Consider the following 20,295-nt stretch of genomic DNA (forward strand, 5'->3'; position numbering starts at 1 on the left):
CCATTTAAGGAAATATCTTTTTTGCATGTGCACCGCCTCGCGGCCCCGGCGGCTTAGGTCGCGGGGTTAGGTGTGCGGATAAGGGAGAAGGGCGCAAGCGTTCAAGCGCCATCAAGGAAGGTCCGGCCGGTCGAAACACAACCGCAAGGTGACGAAAAGTTACCAGCACCGGTGGTTGTTGCATCCCAAAACACAACGCCTCTTCTGCTTGAAAGCGGCATGTTAATGAAGCTCCGGTACCGGTAGGATTGGGACTGGAAGCAACCAGCACAACTTAAAAAAAAACTCTCCCGATCTCCGTAAGTAAACAAAATGCGTAAATTATCCGGTGGCTTTGCTTGCTGCCCCGAGAGCCCGATTCTTCGAAGTCATTCAAGTGCACCCAGATAGCTGAGGCCAGATTAAAAGGCAAACACACGCGAATAGCGACACAAGCCAGCTAGCGGAGAAGAAGGTCAACCGGGTGATAATTCGCGGCAACCGGTACGCTACTGCCGCCTTAAACGCACACACTTCGTTCGGGGTTCCGATAATGAGGCACACAGGCGCGACAATTAAAGAAGCTTTCCGTTCGGCAGCTTAATGCGTGCCGGCCGGGTGGAATGCTGCGTTTTAACCTGAGCAAACGGGAACTGAGCATCGGATGGGTTTACATGTGGCTCCCGGGCGTCGGATAATGACATAAGACCAGTAATTATATACAGTCGTAATTTTTTAATACAACCACAAATTGGTAAAACTCGCTGAAAGGCAAATTTTATGACACCTTTGAGAACAAATTGTACAGGAAATGAAGGTGAGCGAATCGGAGAGTGGTATTAAAAAAAAGAGTTGAAAACGGGGCAATTAATTTGTATGTACTTTCTTTTCAATCACGCTTTATTTATTCTACAAAAGGTGGTGAAAATATTCGAAAAGAATGCTGCACAAATAAGCGAAATCTATTTAACCGTTGAGTTGTCAACCAAATTTACACGCGTCAGTTGGCAACCGGCATACTTGGATATTCCATATGTTTTGACGTATACAATTAACGGTTTTCATAGGTAAACAATGATTTCCAACTTTTTCTAACAATTCTTTCTAAATTATATACATTTTTTATGTCACACATGCTACAATATAAAAAAGAAACAAGTAATAAAAATGCATTGTTTTACAATCAATTGTCTACATTTTCGCTATATTCAGCATAATTATTGTCTTTATATTTTAAATTTTATGTAATATTTTTATTTAGATTTTTATTTATCTATTTTAGACTTTTTGTTGCTTTTGCACATCTAAAATCTATTTGATTCATTCATTGTGTGTTATTATGTTATGATAAAACTATCGATGATAGTACGGCGAAAGCCGTCATATTGGAAATATAAATAAATAAAACTAACGATACGATTTAAATTTTAAATCGATTGAATTTGACTTAAAAATAAGCACAATATGAAAATAAGAAGAAGAGAAACGTCATTATCCATACAAATTGGATGGAATACCCGCCAACTTTACCAACTTTCGTGGTAAAGTTTAAAATAAATCAAAATAAAATATTTACTGCTTGTTGAAAGTTTTTTTTTTGCAACAAAAAATCGGAAATAAAAAGTTGGGAGGCTACTGAAAATTTCAGGTCAAAACAAGCAATGAATCAAACGCAAATGGCAGTTCAAAGTTGAAAAAAAATACCCAGGTATCCGGTTGCCTACTTGAAAGTTAATAAAAAAGTCTCGAGAAACAGTTGCATCGGCCGGGAATCGAACCCGGGCCGCCCGCGTGGCAGGCGAGCATTCTACCACTGAACCACCGATGCGCGTTGGAAGAAGCGATGATAGAGCGCGATTGGTGCTATGCTTCTAAAAATAGACCACAAACCATTCTAATCTCTCTCGGCTTAACGCAGCATCTTGCAGTTTAGGATCTTAAAATAGACACTTTTGAGAGGAAATATCACGCTAGATCCGATAGTTTATCAGATTTTTCTGTACACAAAATTAACCACCTTCGCCAAGCACAAAAGCATAATGAAGCAGAGTGTTAACGAGCTTACAGCCATTTTCCAATTGCATTCTTATCACTCCCAAGCGCCCACTAATGAACGTTGATCGATTTCAGATAGCATTCGAATGGGAAGATATATCTGTTGTTAAAGTTCCTTCACGATATGCTGCCGGGGCCCCTGTAGGCACATTAAAAACTTCTCCCGATTTAAATTATACGGTGATTAATACAACTTTCCCGCTCCGTTACGAACCGATCTGGATGACGGGTGAGAGACAGACGAAGTTTTAAGTACGAAAATGTATCCCCGTCCTCTCGATTTAATGCATGCTAATTGGCGTGTTTAACGTCGCCATCGATTATCGAACTCGTCGATGATATGCGTAAGTGTGTGTGTGTGTGTTTTTTTTTCGGGTCGCTCAAGTAGTTTGTTTTGTCTTCCCGAAACAACGGTTTTTTTCGCTTCCCAGTCGTATAATTAATTTCCTAGCCTGCGGGGAAAAAGGAATTTTGTGTTACTGGAGGGGGATTTTTATTTCCTTTTTCCCGTAGCAGGATGGTCGGGGGCTTATCAGGTGAAGTTTACTGTTCAACAGGTTGCTATGAGACCCACACACCGAACGATGTTGGGGAATTGATTTCTCGAGATAATAAAGCGAACAGCACAAAAAAACACAGATGTATAAGCAAGAAGCTTGAAGGTGTGTTATAGACTCTCTTTTGTAGGCTTATTGCTTTGATCGATTGATCGATTGATTGGTTCACGGTTGCCGCCAGCACGGGGACACTCCCCGCTGGCAGTTTAATCCCATTCTGTCAAAGACTCAGTCCGTCAATCAGCGCAAACGGGAACAAACTTGGGGCCGGAGAATTTCGCATCACGCAAATCGCAGGTGAAGACGTGTTCTCCCGATACACGGCAGCCGGCCGTATCCCCGTGCGCATTAAAGCGGATTTACGAGCAAAACAATTATTGACCGTTTAAACCGTTTGGAACCCGTTAATAAGCCCATTTGACAGGTTCATTTATCGCTGCTCGTTTGTTTCGGGGGCGATACTGTTTGTTTATTATTAAAATTTACGATCGAATAAAATAAAATATATACTCCCACGTACGGCATGCATATCGGAAGTCGAGGTTTACGAGGGAGTTCGTTACCGGGCCAAACTTTCATGTTCAACTTTCATTTTAAAGTCGAAATATCAACAATGGTGCGCTGTTTATCTACCGATTTATACGATCAATTTGCAGCATGCTTTTATCGTGGGTCGAAAAAAAAAACAAGCGAATCTCTTTGATCCTGTTGGGAGATTTTTGTTGGCACTACCGCCCACAACCACCTCAACGCAGCTTGTAAGATCAGCCAACAAGGGGAACAATTGTGTACCACATTGTGTACTGGGTGGGAAAAAATGGGTGAAATATCGCTTTAAAAAAACCCCGGAGAAGATCCGGACCATTTGCAGGAAGCATAAACCCCCTGAAATGAACTTTTGTTTCGCATGTTTTTTTGTTGTCCCGCACGCTTCTTCTCCTCCCGAGCCTCCCCCTACCCGTCGTCGTTAAATGCCATTTTTGCACCGGTAAAGAACTACAAAGAAAGTCTTTTAGCGGTCGGTCGATTACGGATGTAATACCGCAAAAGCGCGATCTCATTCCGGCACGTTTCCGTCGCAGAGTTTGGCACACGATACCTGATACCGGGGGTCCCGTCGTTGCCCCTCTTATGCTCAACTACGGTGTAAAACATAAATGCCCGCCCCGTTGTTAGGTTTGGACCGGGATGGAACCGGGAACCTCCAGCATAAAGTTCGATCACAAATTGCATTAGCACAACACACACACACGTGTAATATTCGTCGTGTCGTGTCTCCCAAATACGGAAACCACAATCGAGATCTATGTGTGGTCCCCGGTACAATCTCGCATCACGCGGCCCTAACAAAAAATAGCGCTCATGTGGTAAATCGGGCACAGCATATCGAGAATTGCCTATCGCTCGGGTTCCAGTGGCGCTTTTTTTTTGTTGGAACACGCGTTTTCACCATTTATCTTAACCAATTTACAATGGCTCCCGAGACCTCCACGCGGGACAGGACCCCACAGGACAGGACCTTATGTAGCAGGGGGCGTGTGTGCAGAATATATCCCGCCGTGCCGGCAATTGTTGGCAGTGCACCCGTGTGTAGTTTTTTTATTTTTTGGGCTCTCCACCAGATCACGTTTGTGGACCGTGTTTGGCGTGGCCGATATCGGTTACAGTTTCGAGCGGCGTTATCGTGCACTAACAAGGTAATACGGGACGGGACCAAAAGCACCACCAACCACCAGGTTGTGTTTTGAAATATAGCTCCGGCACGGGTCTCCTTCACAAAACCGCAGGATCAAGAGTTGGTTGGTGGTTTGTTTTGTAAAACGTTTTGAAAGTCTGGAGAAAAAAGTCGTCAAAAAAAAAAAACACCCCCCTAACCCAGGGAGACGCGATATTACCGCACGTCGCTGATGTATCGAACGATTGCATTACAGCGGGATCGTTTCGTTCCGCGGTTAGTTTTGTTGATCGTCGCCTTCGCCCTGAAACAGCATTCATCTTCCCGCGGGAAGGTGGTAAAACATTGCTGACAAAGTGTGAAATGGTGATAACCGTCCCGTGGTGGGACGGATGCAACAAAAGGCTAACTCGTTGACAGCATTTTTCCCCCTCCGGTCAACACGCACCGCACGCGTACGTCTTCATTGTTTGGTGGGACGAGTGGATGAAAAATTTGCATTTGTCTCGGTTAATGGAGAATGGAGCATAAAGTCGCACAATTTTGCAGACTGCACTCCTCTTCCCGCGCTCCCGATGCAACCGTTGTCGGTAGTGGATTACATTCAGCAAGGACGTGAGGATGGTGGTTTATGGTTGATGATGGTTTGGCAAATGCACGGGCTTGATGTATGGATCGTTGTTATGGGTTGCAGCAAACAGCCACTTTCAATGGCAACATCAGACGGGTATTAATGGTTCGGCGTACCGGTGAAGGACGACATAAAGCGTTATGAAAATAAAAGGTCGTTCCGTTTGATGCTGTGTGTTCTTGTTCTTGTTTGGAAGCTAATACCAACACGCGCTAAGATGAGTGATCGCGCTGAAGTATCAGTACTGTGTTAGTAAAACCATTTTAAAAATTAGTTCAAATGACAATGATAAAGGTTTTAAAATGAATTTGGGGAGAATTCTTGGTATCAGATGAAGTAGTCTTGGAAGATGTCTATTTTCTCAAGAAAAAAAAGAGATGCTCAATATTGAACTCTAAACCTTAACTGATAAGTTATAGTGATTAAAAATGGAAGAAAATAAACAAAAGTGCTCCCAATTGATTCAATGCCTTAACAATACATCTAATGTTTAATATTTCTCATCCCATACGGCGCTTTCTCGAGGAGGCTCGGTGGCATGGAGGTAACGGCGCCGGTCTTCACATGAACGGACCGGACCAAAATCCCATCCAGACAAATTCCTCGTAGGACTACGCGCAGGACTTGACTATACTTCACTATACTTCAACTATACTTCATAAATAAAGTCACAGAGACTCAGAAATGGCAGACCTTTTTTAAAGAAAGAGAGAGACTTCTTGAGGTTGTTGTGCCGCCGATGAAAGAAGAAGTATATGGCACTTTTGGTTCTCAATGGAGGTGTAACGACCATCGTTTCATTAATTAATCCTGACCACATTACAGGATTTATTTAAATTATTTAAATTCTAATTCAAAATTTTAAAATTAAATTAAATTAATCTGCTACTGTTACAAAAAATCATGGAAAATCAGTAATAATAGTTTCAAGATTGTTTAGTGTCACAGAAAGGAATCCATCATTCAAATATTGTAAAAAGACTTTGTTTGTGACATAATAATAGAATTGCTCCATCGAACACCAACGAACAAGAAGTCATAAAAGCAGATATAGCTAATATGTCCCATTATGAAATAATTTTGAGTTTATTCTTATAATAATTTTGAAGCTTAAATATGAAATATTCTCCTGATATATATTTTCTATCCACCTGCATCATATACCCACAACGTTATCATTTCACCTAAAACCCCTTCACTGCAAATATGTCGCTAGCACTGTGAGAAATCGGGAATCTTAATGGCCCCGCTATCACGATTTTACCTCAAATCGCCATTCAATCGGAAATATATTTTACTACCTATCCCCGCTGGAATGTGTGCCATTCCAGAATAACAATCGTAGCGGAATGGAGCACGAATTTTTAGTGCCGGTAAGCATCGAAACCATCGCCCCCCAAGACCTTGAAGAAAGATGCGCGGAATAAATTTATGTCCATACCGTGTGTGCATCATAAGCAAGTGGATGCACACGGAAAGTCGCCAGGATACACGACGACGGTCACGGATTCGCGAATTTTAAGTGTTGATTTCCATAGCACGATTCAGCGGACCGTGTGGCGGCGGTATAGACAAATCAAACTAGCACTGTTTCTGCATTCTATTCATTCCTCCCGAATGTCGCGTGACTGGTCACAAAAAGACTCGAAAAGAGCTGGAAGAGCACAAACCAAGCAGGAACATCCGATCGAATGAAACACCTCCAAAAGGGTCCCTATCACGAAAGGTGAATTTACAATAAGTTATTGCCTATTATTTCTATTTTCTATGACGGTACCCCGTGCTGTCGATAAAGCGTAACATAAGAAACCCATCGAAGGACGCTCGAGAATGGGGGAGAATGCATTTCATCGGATGTCGCGCGCATCTGTGTGTTTATGTTCTTTCACTGTATATATATTCCAAAACCGATACCCTGTGTTTGTCTCATTTTTCTGTCCCAGCCAGCCTGTGTGCCGGAGGAAACGATAGAATGCAACGAGCAAAGGGTTGGAAGATAATAAACCGTGAGATGATCCGTAATCCGCCACCCGAACGAGGTGATAGCGAGAGTTCGAGAGGTCGGGTTGGATATATTCCTTGGTTTGTTGTTTCTTTTTTCAATAATCATAACAAGCACCGCGGCAGCATGTAGAACGGAACCGTACCGTAACATTGTTAGCGTGGTTCGATCTTCACGAAGCCAAACACATTTGGTCTCTCGCGACCATAAGGCTCTTGCGGTGGATTATGATTCATCCGAGAAGCGGCTTGGGATAGTCCCATGTTTAATTCGACCGTGAAAACGATGCCAAGCAAAAAAGGGGTTTGGGAGGAGCATGGCGAGAGGAAAAAAGATCTATAAAAAGCCACTCTCGTTTGTAAGCCACCAACGAAATCAGAATCAGAAGAAAAAAATGGGAATACCCAGGAGACAAACCTTGTTAAGGAGAAGGAGCGCATATTTGTTAAGATTTTTAAATTATAATTTGTGCGTTAAAAAAACATCTCTTTTTGTCTATTTTGTTAAATAATGAGCCTTAATGTATTCTATCCTACAGCAAAACTCTTTTTCCTCAAAAAGAAATATCTTTTTTTTCTCAAAAGTTTAACCTTATTTTCCCATTCTTTTCACAATTTTTCTTTTTTTTTTATCTATTTTATCTATTTTGTTAAATAATGGGCCTTAGTGTATTCTATCCTACAGCAAAACTATTTTTCCTCAAATTTTACATTATTTTCCCATTCTTTTCACAATTTTTCTTTTTTCTTTTTTATCTATTTTATCTATCGAATATTTCTTTTTTATCTATTTTGTTAAATAATGGGCCGTAATGTATTCTATCCTACAGCAAAACTCTTTTTCTTCAAAATTTTACATTATTTTCCCATTCTTTTCATAATGTTTTGCCTGCTGGGAAATTTTAAAACATGGAACAGATGAAAAAAAAAAATCTCAAACCAACCATAATGTTCCGAATGACCTGCATCATCCCAAGAGGAAGAACAACGCTACCAACTACTGCGCCTCCGACCCAAAAGCGAACGCGTAAATTATGTCTTTTTAATGATGTTGAACAATATTCGATTGGCGTTTAATAATGCCATTGCTAGAAGAGTTTTTCTCTGTTTCTTCAACCAACCGAACACACTGAAGTGGGAACAATCTAGCCATACGTGGCACAAAGGTTCCAAACGGGGCTGCCCGATTCGTTTCGTCTCCCACCGAACGAACCAAGCGCGAGAGTAGCAGCAATGAAAGCCTTGCGGTGGAATTTATTTGCCTACATTAAACTCCTCGTGGGTGGGATATGTGTGTCGCCTTCCCAAGACGCGTCCGTCGACCATTCTCACGCGACTCTTTCATGCCTGCGAGAGGAGCGCTTGTGGTAGCGGGCCACAAATCGTCTTGTTGCGAAGAAGTCAATACTATTATCATTAACATTTTAAACGAGCATTTCGAGACGAGTGATCGCGTCCGCGGTATAAACATATGTTGGCGTATATTAAGTGTATAAATAAAAGCTTTTGGTTTGGGTGTGAGATTGAGATCCGCTTCGAACGGAAATTGCTTCTCGATGACCAACAGGACGTGGATGCGGTTTGTATCGCAGCTAAGAACTAAGATCTTTACACACTCAGCACTAGCGGGGTGGTCTTGAGCAACAGCTTATTTGGGGCTTAAATTTAGAAATATAAAATAAATTGCCTCGCTGTTCGATCGATAACGTATCGCGTTTGTCTGGATCGTCACATATTCTTGGAAGATTTTTTAAAAAAATACCACAAATGTTCATTCATTTATTCCCACCTTCTCACACCTTCTACTGCAATGTTTTCTGCTTTTTCTCAAGTTGTTCATTATCGTAGCTGTGAATGATTCACGTACGTTGTGAGGTGCCTCTAACTTCACACCTAAATATGGGCCTGTTTTATTTGGCAAAGGTACGGTACGGTACGGTATAGAAATGAAGCAAACAGGATAAACGTCTGATCATCCCAGCGGTTAAAAGTAACCCAAACCCACGATCCCAAAGACACGCGACACTGCAACAATGTGTTGGGTGTCATTGCGGAATGTTAAACCTTTTTTTGTATTTCAACTTCCTTTACACACGGTCCTTTCGTACCGTTACCGGAGATTCAATGGAAGACAAATGGTTCAACCGAATGGAAGGTTTGTCACTGGGCAGTGCACACGACTGGACCGAAAATGCCATTCGCCATATTTGGTACAAAACAATAGTGCGCAAACAGTGTCTCGTCCCAAACACACACACCATAACGGAGATGTAATTGAAAACAGTGTTGGCAGGGGTCCATATAAACTTATAAGCAATAATTTAGAGTCTCCCATTCATTGACTCATTACCACCGGTTGGTGGACAAATTGTCTCCTTCCCGGAACGCGGACACGGAATGCAATAACTTTCTGCCAAAATGAAGAAAACGAAATACCGTTCGTTTGGGAATGCAAACTCACGTTCTGCACGTGATCGCTAAAGTCATGAGGAACTTCCATGAGCAAGTCCTACTTTTGGCCGGAGATGTTAGATAATTGACGGCAAGCAAATTACTATCATTAAATTTATTTAATATTGCAGCTTTTTTTGTGTCATCTTTGATGAATATATGGAGAGAACATGAAATTTCGATGTAGGCGATATAATTATAATGGAAATTATCTGAAATGAGCTTTGAATAAAAGTTCCGTATAAGATCTCTTCATGCCAATAGACTGGACACACTGATAAAGAAGTTCCAAATTCTCAGATATCTCAGGCTCTAATATCTCGATGATGAGAGAGATTCCTCGTCCAACAAGTACCAGTAAAAGTATCTGAACTTCTTTCAGAGCTTCTTTTATCTAATGTCAAATACAACATTTGCTATAGTTCTGATACTCGAAGTTCATATACTTGGTGAAGATCCGCTAACAAGTACTTTGAATTTCTGATATTCTTGAGAACTGATAAATTACTCCTAATGTTGACACATATTATAACAAATTGAGTGATTTCGTGCTAAACGAGACGTTTAACACTGTTTGTATTCAATTACGAGCATTCGTAGCATAGAACATCCTTCTTTCTATTAGAAACGGTAGTTAACATAATTCCCCAAAGTGCTCCAAGATGAGATCGGATCAAATGCATTAACAGCTTCCGATTAAATCGTAATCTTGTTCATCTACAGTAAGTGTATGTTCCATTAGACACGATTATTTCATGCTACTCTTAGAGTCCCATAAAACCTACAATTCTTTGTACTACTGTCGGCCGTACTACACCGTCCAGTAACACGCGATCGTGAGCGATATTTTATGCAATCATTCCAGTTTTTTTCTCTCTCCATCAAACAACAAAAGCTGTCCTCCTTTTCAAGCGTTTCTTCAGGCGCATCATATAGCTCAACCTTCATTATTTGCTTTCGGAAGCGGCTGGAGACTTCTAATGGCAGTGGGATTGAAATCCGACACGCTTCATGAAGCGTCAATTTAGATCATTCGCCTTTTGCCCGGTGTCTCCGGGGGTGGCGAGATCGAACCGATCGGGTGTCTCGGGTTAGGTGGAAACCATTAGCGATTATTTCTGCATTATTTCGGTGTGTTTCGGTGCAGCCGGCGACCACCGCTGGGCCGAGTGAAAAGGAGAAAAGGCGAAAGCCACCAGCGATGAGATCAGGCAGCACACGATCACGACACCATCAAAGCCAACTAATGGTATTTTGGTGCGAAGCTGCTGGGGTTGTTGCTTATGGTTGCTTGCTCGTAAACTATCGCACGCTGTGACTTGCTATGACCTGTGGTGCACATCATATTGGGTAGACACTGTCCGTGGACGTCGACGTGACGTGACAAAGCCGAGATCAGTGTGAACTGTAAAGACGGAATAGTTCCGGATCCGGAATTTGAAGCTGGACAAATCTCTCACTGCGTCTGTTTTAGTGTGTAGAAGTACGATGAAGTAACGCAGGATATTGACGAAGATCTCAATTGGTTTACTTACTCGTCTAAACTTGTCTAAACTCCACACGTTGTAGCTCGATGTTCCAGTTTGTCCGTCGCCTTACAATAAAGCGTTTAGTCACAGTAATTACCGAGATGGGAGCGCCGCAATGGCAATTGTGTAACAATTTCTTTCCTTTCTTGTGCTAACACCACTCCGTCTTAATTGAACACGACGTGATGTGTGCGTGATCGCGTAAGGAAGATTTCACTGATCACTGATGATCAATTTCAAGCACTTTGCGTTATTGAAAGGAGGTTTTAATTACTCGCTTTGACCTCTTGGAGCAGCGCGGAGAATTAAACGATCACGAACTTGCACGCAGAACGCAACACGATATGATGGCTTCATCGCATGATCGGACCACGTTGCACTTACACTTGCATCCCGCACTGTGCTTCACTGTTCGGTGAGGAATCGAATGGTAAAAGCTTCGACGACGTTTCTGGAGTTATGAACAGTGCAAGGATTTGTCGATCGGTCTCCAACGGCCAAGATCACTGAACTGATTAAGCTAAATAAACAAATCTTCATTTAACACTTTCTGGTTCTGGCTGTCGTTCCGAACGATCGCGGTTCCGATCATGTGTTTCGGTTTTTGGGGAATACCCCCATTCGAGATGCAAAACCCCCTCCGATTGAGCGTTGCTATGGAACAGAACGTCAAAAGCAACAAACAATTAAATGCAAGGCCATAAATCACTCTTGCCTTTTGGGACGGTTGATGCTTCGCAAGCAAAACCTAACGTGCAATCGGCAAAGCGAGCCCGCAATGCCGCCACCGCACGCTGAAGTGCACTGTGACTCCGCTGCAATTGGCCGATCAGCGCCGCAGATGGTTGAACCAGCCGGATTTGACAATTTCACAGTTAAATATCTCGTGATGGATCTTCGAACGGTTTCTTCCATCGCCAATTTCAGCTTGTTTGCCTGCAGTTTGTTCCAACAGACGCAAACGCAAACAACGTCCACTACATCCGAACCAACAGTCGCGGACCGGTTGGGTTCGATATGACCTTGGCCATTAAAAAAAAGCTTTTTGCATGCTCTCGTTTACCCTGTCCAGGGACGGCGCTTAAGAAAATGTGCTCCCCTGGCGGCGCATGTGAATGAACAGAGAAAAGGGTTTGCGATTTTTTTTCTTCTCCTTGGTGCGAGGAATTGCGTGAACATAGTCAAAATCGCCAAGACAATCACTACCACCTCCGGTTTACAGATTTTCGCAGACTTTGGAGTTGCGTTTGTGCATCTGTGGATTATATACACTGTTTTGGCCACTTAATGTGTGCGTGCGTTTTTATGAGAGCACTGTTTCTGTCTGCCCATCAGTCCCTTCATCTACCTTGTCTGGCGGGGTGTTTTTTTTTCTAACAAAATATCCGGCATACAGAGGGTGCCTGTTTTGTTTTTTGCTACCAGCTATTATAATTGTACCGTGTGAATGCAGGAAAGAAGCGGTAAAACAAGCTCAAGATTATACTTTTTTACGATCGCTTCCATCGACAGAATCAGTGATCGTCATAACCGGCAGTCCTACCAGTCTGGCTCGGCCGCGTGTATGTGGATGGAATTCTAATCATTCGCACATTTACACGATGTCGTAAAATTGATCAAGTTTTTCAAGTTTAATGTGTGAGCACAATCAAGGGAATCGGGTCACCCATGCTCATGTCCAAGCATTGGATGTGATGCGTTAAATGTGAATGCATTTGCCAACTTTAAATATCCATTTTTTACGGCTTAATGTGCCGTCAAGGTATAAGGGTTCATTTGCATGCTGGAGCAGAAATAAAGTACAGATACTGAGAGCAATAAAAGTTTATTATAAGAACTGAACTTCTGTGTCAATTTAGTAAGCAAAACTGAGTCAAACATACAATCATTTTATCTTTACATTCGAAAATGTATCGACATCCAGTCGAGATATGACTGGACGAGTTTCTCAGCGTAACATATCCTAAAAGTGACAAACCAGGACAAATATTTAAATTTTAACAAACATTTATCATTATCATGAATTTTTCAAAAAAAATATATACTAAGGCACAAACAAAACCTACAATTGAAAAAAAAACATGTTTTGAAGTACCAAATCCAACGACTTTGATGAAAATAATGAAATTGTTTAATACAGGCAGTCCCCGAGATACGCGGATCCTCTTATACGCGGATTCGGAGATACGCGGTTTTTGGAAATTTGACAGATGAGCTAGTTTATAGCACAAAATCTAAGCAAAAAGTTGAAAATTGGTCGAAAATACTTTTTTTTGTCTCAAAAAACATTTATTTCTAACTTATTTTAATGTAACCTTTCTAAAAATCGCCTGATCCGTTGCACAAATCAAATGCAGAGAAGGAAGTCGACTCTGTGACTTTGAGGTATAAACGAAATTGCACCAGGATTCGACTTACGCGGATTATAGCGGTCCGCTATAATAGCGTATCTCGGGGACTGCCTGTATTTGCACATTAATTCTAACCTCAAATCTATGCCGAAAATCTTTCATCCCAAAACAGACCAACGTGAGTTGCTAATTATTATTCCAAACCGATCGAGTAGCACATAAATCACACACTCAACCTGTCAGGGGAGGCTAGACGTACTTTTTTTGCTGGTGTATTTGTAGTATACGGCGAGAAATCAATCATACTCATATTTCCATGCCGAACAGGGTGTATTTGAATTTTACGCGAATTCACCTAAAACATTATAAACGCATGGCACGACTTGGGTTTTAATTCACCCACGTCCCAAAGTCACCAACACAAATGGTGGTTTTTGGGTAAGAAACTGAATGGTAATTCTAAAACTGTGGTTCAGGTGGTTTTGTGCTCCCAAAAGGCAAGAGTTAGCTTAAATTAGCTCATTAGTACTGATTGTGACACGCACCGGAGAAACGATTGACCATAAATCTGCTTCCAGATTTGCATAACCGTGAGTTCTGATTACGAAATGACATCGTTCACTGGTGGTTGGGCAACATATTTTTGTGTGAATTGTTTTGTACGTTAGGTTTTCTTCATTTCACAACCGCTCCCTCAAGCTCCATTGCCCCTGAATGACTGCGCTAACCGTTGCGCTTGTCGTCGGGGCAACGTGCAACGGCAATTAGATAGCGGAAAGCGATTGGAAAGAAACGCCGATCGACAGTGACATCGATCAACTGCCAGCAAACCAGCACCCAACAGCAGGCCGTCTTCCGGCAGAAGTCCATCGTACATGGCGGGGGAAAGATGCGACACAAGCGAAGAACACCATATCGACACCCATTCACCCATACAAACACGCACTGTCCCGGGGGAGATTTATGGACCTTGGGTTATGTTCCCGTTGGAAGCTGGCCGATACCAGCTTCCAGCGATTGGGTTTCCCCTCTGCACCGCGCCACCGGATCGTTTACTATTTCTGCCTGAGGATGAGAAGACTTGTTTTCACGCCGAGAAATTGGGAAAACAAATGGGGGAAAGGAAATGGAAGGAACAGCTACTACCGGGCGCGAGGGTTTTGGCTGGGTGGGAGATAAATCTTTCGCTTTTTTGTGGCACCTTCACGCGAGTACCGTTCGGTGTGTGTGTGGACCGACCGATCAGGGGAACGTGTCATAAATCAGCTGATCTATGATTTGAAGCAGGTTTTTTTTCTTTCTACGAGCCGACGATGTTAACAAGATATTTTCCTAAGCGAGTGTTTTTTTTGTTGTGGCACGATGAACTTACGATAAAAAAGGCATAAACTTATCACATCCCCGGTATGACAACTTTGACGATACACTTAGCAGCTATTAGGACCTCGTAAAGCTCTCGCTCCAGAGACACTCATACACTCATAATATAAAGCATAAACGACACCGTAGAACGCAAATGGCCTTAAAGGCACCGGCCTCTGACACAAGCACAACAGAACGAGTGAACGTGCACCGCCATAATTAAGATCACAATCTGTTTCCCTCGAATCATTACCAAACGGCACCGACCCCTACACAGCTTCGGATTTACTCTACACACACCAGCGTGATCGATTTTCCACGTGACGCAACTTGATCACAAAAGACAATAGAAGAGCCCTGCGTCACGTGCGTGCTTAGGGTTTCCCCCTTGTCAACCGGAAGCTAGGCTTTTGTTCGCACTTGTCTCATTGACATATGACACCGTACACGAGAATATTCCCGAGCAGAGATTTTCACGTGCGATGATGACCTACACTGGGGATCACTTCAACGCCGGCAACTTAAGATCACTTACTCAAGCAGCAGTAACGCCGGTTGGAAAGACCGACCGGTTGGTCCGACAGACGGAAAACAATGACAAACGCGACGTAAAGTAAGCTCCAAAATGCAGCTTGTCCACCTTTCGAGTGGCGCGGTTCAACCAGAACTGACTGCGCGAGTGTACTGGACGGCGCGTGTTTGCTATCGAATGGTTTAGTTTTTGCAGGGTTACTCTACGAGTTGATCGTTCAACAATTTGTTTGGTGAGAAAGTGTTGGGGTATTAGAAAAGATTGTTTATCTGGCTATGAAATTACACATTACAATAATTGTTGTCTCACCTTATACGAAAATTTTGGGAGAAAAGGTTTGAAAACATAAATAAAAGAAGTTTGTATAACAACTAATACGAAACTAATAAAAACAGCCCAAAAATGAACTTTTAGTTAATTTATTGAAAATTTAATTTGATTTTTTTTTCTTTATTTTTAACTAATCAATTCTACCCAACCCTGCATCCAATGAATATCGAAAAGAAAGGAGAAAAAATCTCTCGTTATCGTTCGAAAGCGATGCAGAGCGAGAGAATGAGTGGTGTATCGTAAAGAAAACAAAATCTGAGAACCGTTTCTCCGCCTGCACAGCATCCAACAGTTTTGAGAGGTGATCAGCAACAGGTTGTTATAAATTATTCTTTTATTGATTCAAAAAATAATAATTAACAAAACTATGAGTTTTGATAATGGAAATGAACCTAATAAAATCTTTTAACCTAATAAAAAATTTTAACCAGAAGCATAACAAGCAAGAGATCCATCTTTCGTTCCTACCGGATGCTGGCCTCTCTCATGGAGCCTGCTAATCTGCCACTCAGAGGGTGAGTGCCCCGGTGCTCACCACTTAACCAACCGGCATCCGACTTAAGCCGGCTTCGTCAGCCTTGTTGCCGGTGACCCTTGACTTGCTGTCCGTCATTTTTCATCATTACCTCCACTTTCCCCGCCGGCTGTTCAACTGATCGACGTTACACATACATACTACGTCTCTCTCTCTTTCTCGTCCACCCTGCCAGCCCCTCAGTTCCACACATGATCACACCACACGGCTCGATCAACTGCGGCTTCAAAGCGTGATGTGAACTCACGTGTAAGGTGATCCATTGCTCCAGATACACATTATTTTGCTGCTCCCCTTCGAATTCCGCTCACATCACAATCACCGCGAGTGAGGAAAATAAAAACAGCAAGCTTCTGTAGCATCGTTTCGGGGTTGGTTTTCGTTAGTGTGTGTTTTTTTTTTTGTTTTCATCCATCTTTCCGTTGTTATTTATAAAATTCACAGCGTGAAAGCATATGGGCATAAGCTTTCATATGCTTCAGGTTCAGGTTCGGTGCCACGAGCCGCCTCTTGGAAAACCGCGGTACCGGGGGGCTGCCAACTGATCGCGAGCTCGATTTATAATTCACACCTCGCAGTTGTCGGTCTCAATCGCTCGCTCGCTCGCTCGCGGGGCCCGATCTGACTTGACCGATCGTTTTCGGCTGCACCTCAGCCGCCAGGTTGGAAGGCACGCATAATTGATTGGTTTGGATGCTGTTTCGGGAGGGTACATTGAACCGGCGGTAAGCTCGCGATCATTTTCCAATATTCCTGTCCTTCCCCTTCTTGTGCAACTTGAACTTCCGTGATGCTTTCTTTCATCTCGCACCATCTTCTCTGCTCTGCCTGATAATCCCATTTAGTTTGCTTTTTTTTTGCACCCCCTGTAGTTACGATTGGAAAGGCAACTGTGGCGTTATGAATTTGTTCTCTCGTTAGTAGGGCTTTTTTTATTACAAATATGCTGCACGAATTGACACCTTCAACTTTGGTTGGAGTGGCGTGATTAATGGGTGCGTAAGTATCGTGTGCAACAATGCGAACACTTTGCATGTCGATGGAGAATAACGTGGAAAATTATTCAGCGGATGAATTGAGGTTAAGTTTGGGTTCCAATTAGTCGCTCAGAGCGCTGCCATTGGAGAACTTAGTAACCCCGGTAATAAGAGTTCGAATCCCAATGAACTAATATGTCCTATCTACAAAAGACGTCAATATCTGATCATTATACTTTGAAGTTAAAATTCTGACATTAACAGACCTTTTTTTTGCCGAGGAGAGAACCTTCATAGGGACCCACCTTCCAGAAGGGAAGACAAGCAACGCTGGAAGCACCACACTCAGGGTACTGTCCGATTTGAATAAGCACCTGCGGACTAAACTCACCTCGTACCTCAGAACCTACTATCGGATCACCCGCAGGGGCATAAGACTTCGGTAGTAGGCCTTCCGGGTACGTCCAAAGACCCCCCAAGGTCCGCGCTGTGAACACTTGGTTGGAGTGTTAGGCGTTGACGTCTTCACGACACTACATCAAACAGCTCTTCGGGCTAATGAGACCATCGCAACTGTTAGTGTTGGTCCAACGACGGCTTGAGCCGATCCCTAAGACACACATCCATTAACAGACCTCAGTTACTTGCTGTTGGATCTTGTGAGATTATAAAACCATATTTATTACACAACTATTTACTAGATCAATTTTACATAAACTATACACACGACTTGACGGCTAGGCTGCTAGGCGAGAACAACGCACTCTTCCTAACCCAGGCACGCATACCTAGCAGACCGATCATTGTCCCGTAGGAGCGGCACTCAATGCTTCGGGTCCAGAGACAGGCGACCTCGATTGTCGTATCCAACACTTGTTTCTGAGAGTATCTTCTTTTTATTATCTCATATGCAATTGTGCAAAAGCAATCTGCTCAGGCCAAGCCTCCCCAAAATGCATCAAAATTAATAACCCAACAACCCCGATCACTTTCAATTCATCTCATCACAATAGCAACGATAACAAAAAAAATCAATGCAAAAGAACGTGTTCAGAAGCTGGGTTACACTCCTCCATAAAAGCCACCTGTCGAAACCAGTCCGATCGATCGTTTTACGAACCTCTTCTCCACATGGAGTTGGTAGACGCGCGAGTTCGGGTCAGGGGCAAGCAGCAGCGTGGTGATAAATATCTGCATATTAATCATAAAACGGTGTCATGCCGTAGTGACAGCCAGCACGGCTACCGTTGTCCGACGCTCTACCACTCAATCTGCACTCTCTCCAACATTTCGACGAGCTTTTGGGCTTGGTCACCTGATCAGCATAACAACACGGTACTGTTAAAATGGATGGTTTAATACTGTCATTGCTCGCTCGTGTCTTAATGCAATTTGCTGTAACTTTCATCCGCATCGGACACCATCTTTGGGAACCCATCGGTGTGTGCTGGTTCCGTTCTTTGAATGGTGCGCTACCTACAACTAGTTTCTAGCTTGCCGAACTACTGACATTGATTTTGAGTTCCTTCGGTTCCCTATGCACGGTGTCTAATATGTCTAGCTAATGGAAGTTTGTTTGCGGAAGTTTATTTAGGTTGCATTTCCTTTTTTTTTCGTGGGAGTTTGGGCAAACTTGTTCCACAATTCCAAGTTTTGGTTTGGGATTTTTCTAGCGCCTTCTAGGCGCTGTTTTTATTTCAATTCGTTGCAAAAGAAATAGGTCAAAGTGGGTTATTTACTATGGAACTTGATCATTATGGTTCTAGCAAGGTGGTCTTGCTGGGCCTCGGTTCAATTACACGTCCCGAATGGTGTGGATCAAATTTCATGCAGCTCGAGGGCTGTTGTTTTGACATCGACATTGCGCACTGCACACACCTCACGATTTGCCATTTGCCACAGGTATCGCCTCGCAACACCGGTATGTCAACAAATGGGTGAGCATGGCCGAACGTATCGAATGTCCGGTCCGGACGGTGAGATAAAGGGATGCACATGGGACGATCCCCCGTAGCGTCGTTGTCTTGCAGGTCTATGCCGTATATTTCCCTGCCCGTCTACAAACGCGACATCTTGCGTACAGTCCGGGAAGGTGGTACGTGCAAAGTATGCTGACGTTTGCTGATTGCAATCTGCTACGGGGTAACAAAGGAGCAGCGCTGGAATCAAGTTTCCGATCCACTTAGAACGTCCTCGGACAGGTGCCGGCGCTGATTAGGTTGGTGTTTTGAATCATTAAAAGCATTGCGATAAAACGCACCGGAAATGCGACCTCAGCAAATAGGGCTCGAAGGAACGAACCCACACACAGAGAATGCTCGGTTGCCTAAACAAAGATTATCAATTTTCACAATGCCTTTACAACCGGGCTCGGTGCGAAACCATTTTGAAACAAACCACTATGGGAAAATGTCGGTTGAAACGCAATACGAAACGCAACGTCGGATTGCTTTTTCCACCGCACATGGAGAGGAACAACAAAATGTAGAAAAAAAAACCCCAAACATCCTGAAGTCACGACGGTAAAAGCCGACAGATAAAGCAATTGAGCGTAGCAGTTTTTCATGGCGATCGTTTGCCAGGGCCTGCCAAGACTGGGTTGTTTTTTTGTCCTGGTGTGTACTTGCCTGTTTGCACATCCCAAACCTAAATTTGGTTAAGGTTCTGGAACGTTTCGATGCATAAACGAGAGCATTTCGCTATCGAATGTCAGATCTAAAGTACACATGAACGAGCGTTTTCGGAAGGATTCGATGGGAGGAATAAAAAAAAAACAACCCGAGTTCCCAGGTGACATTTTTTATCAACATTTGGCAAAAGACTTCTAAATGCGCTGTTTGAATTGCACATTTTCTTGATGTTGTCGACAAATTCGTCGTAAATTATCCAAAATCCCGAGAGCAATAAAAATGATTATAAAATAACCTTATTAAGAGGCATGTCGCCTGGGTCTAGAGATGGTCTAAAGCGCATTGATTTGCCTAGAACGAATATTTCATTTGCTGATAATAGTGTGGTAAAAAAATATCGATTCTATGGTTTCAAGTTGCAGAACAACCGTGTGGTCTGGAAAAGTTCGGAACGCTGAAAGATACCCCAACATATGGCCTCTCTTCACTGTTTTGATGGAGCGATAAACGCAATCACACATGTGAGCTTGTTGATTGTGCTTTGAAATGTTCATGAAACCACAAAAAAGTCAACAGTTTGATTACCGACAAAGACATAAAATCTCGAAGAAAATGAATGAAAGATGCATTAAACGCTCTTGTGGCAAACACATAAAATGGCAATAGAATAGAAGAAAAAAACATCTTTACAGCCCGAATA

The 20,295-nt window shown here is 42.8% G+C and overlaps 1 protein-coding gene and 1 non-coding gene across 2 annotated transcripts in view; both read right to left on the minus strand.

The window, feature by feature from the left end:
- The window catches only part of LOC128304892 (protein sickie), a 294,004-nt gene that overhangs the window by 157,415 nt on the left and 116,294 nt on the right, over positions 1-20,295 (minus strand). The window lies entirely within an intron of this gene.
- Trnag-gcc (transfer RNA glycine (anticodon GCC)) lies at positions 1,737-1,807 on the minus strand. Its single transcript has one exon. It is a non-coding gene; the product is annotated as a tRNA-Gly (tRNA).

This window comes from Anopheles moucheti, chromosome 3 (assembly GCF_943734755.1).
Source record: "Anopheles moucheti chromosome 3, idAnoMoucSN_F20_07, whole genome shotgun sequence".
NCBI classification, from domain to species: Eukaryota; Metazoa; Arthropoda; class Insecta; order Diptera; family Culicidae; genus Anopheles; species Anopheles moucheti.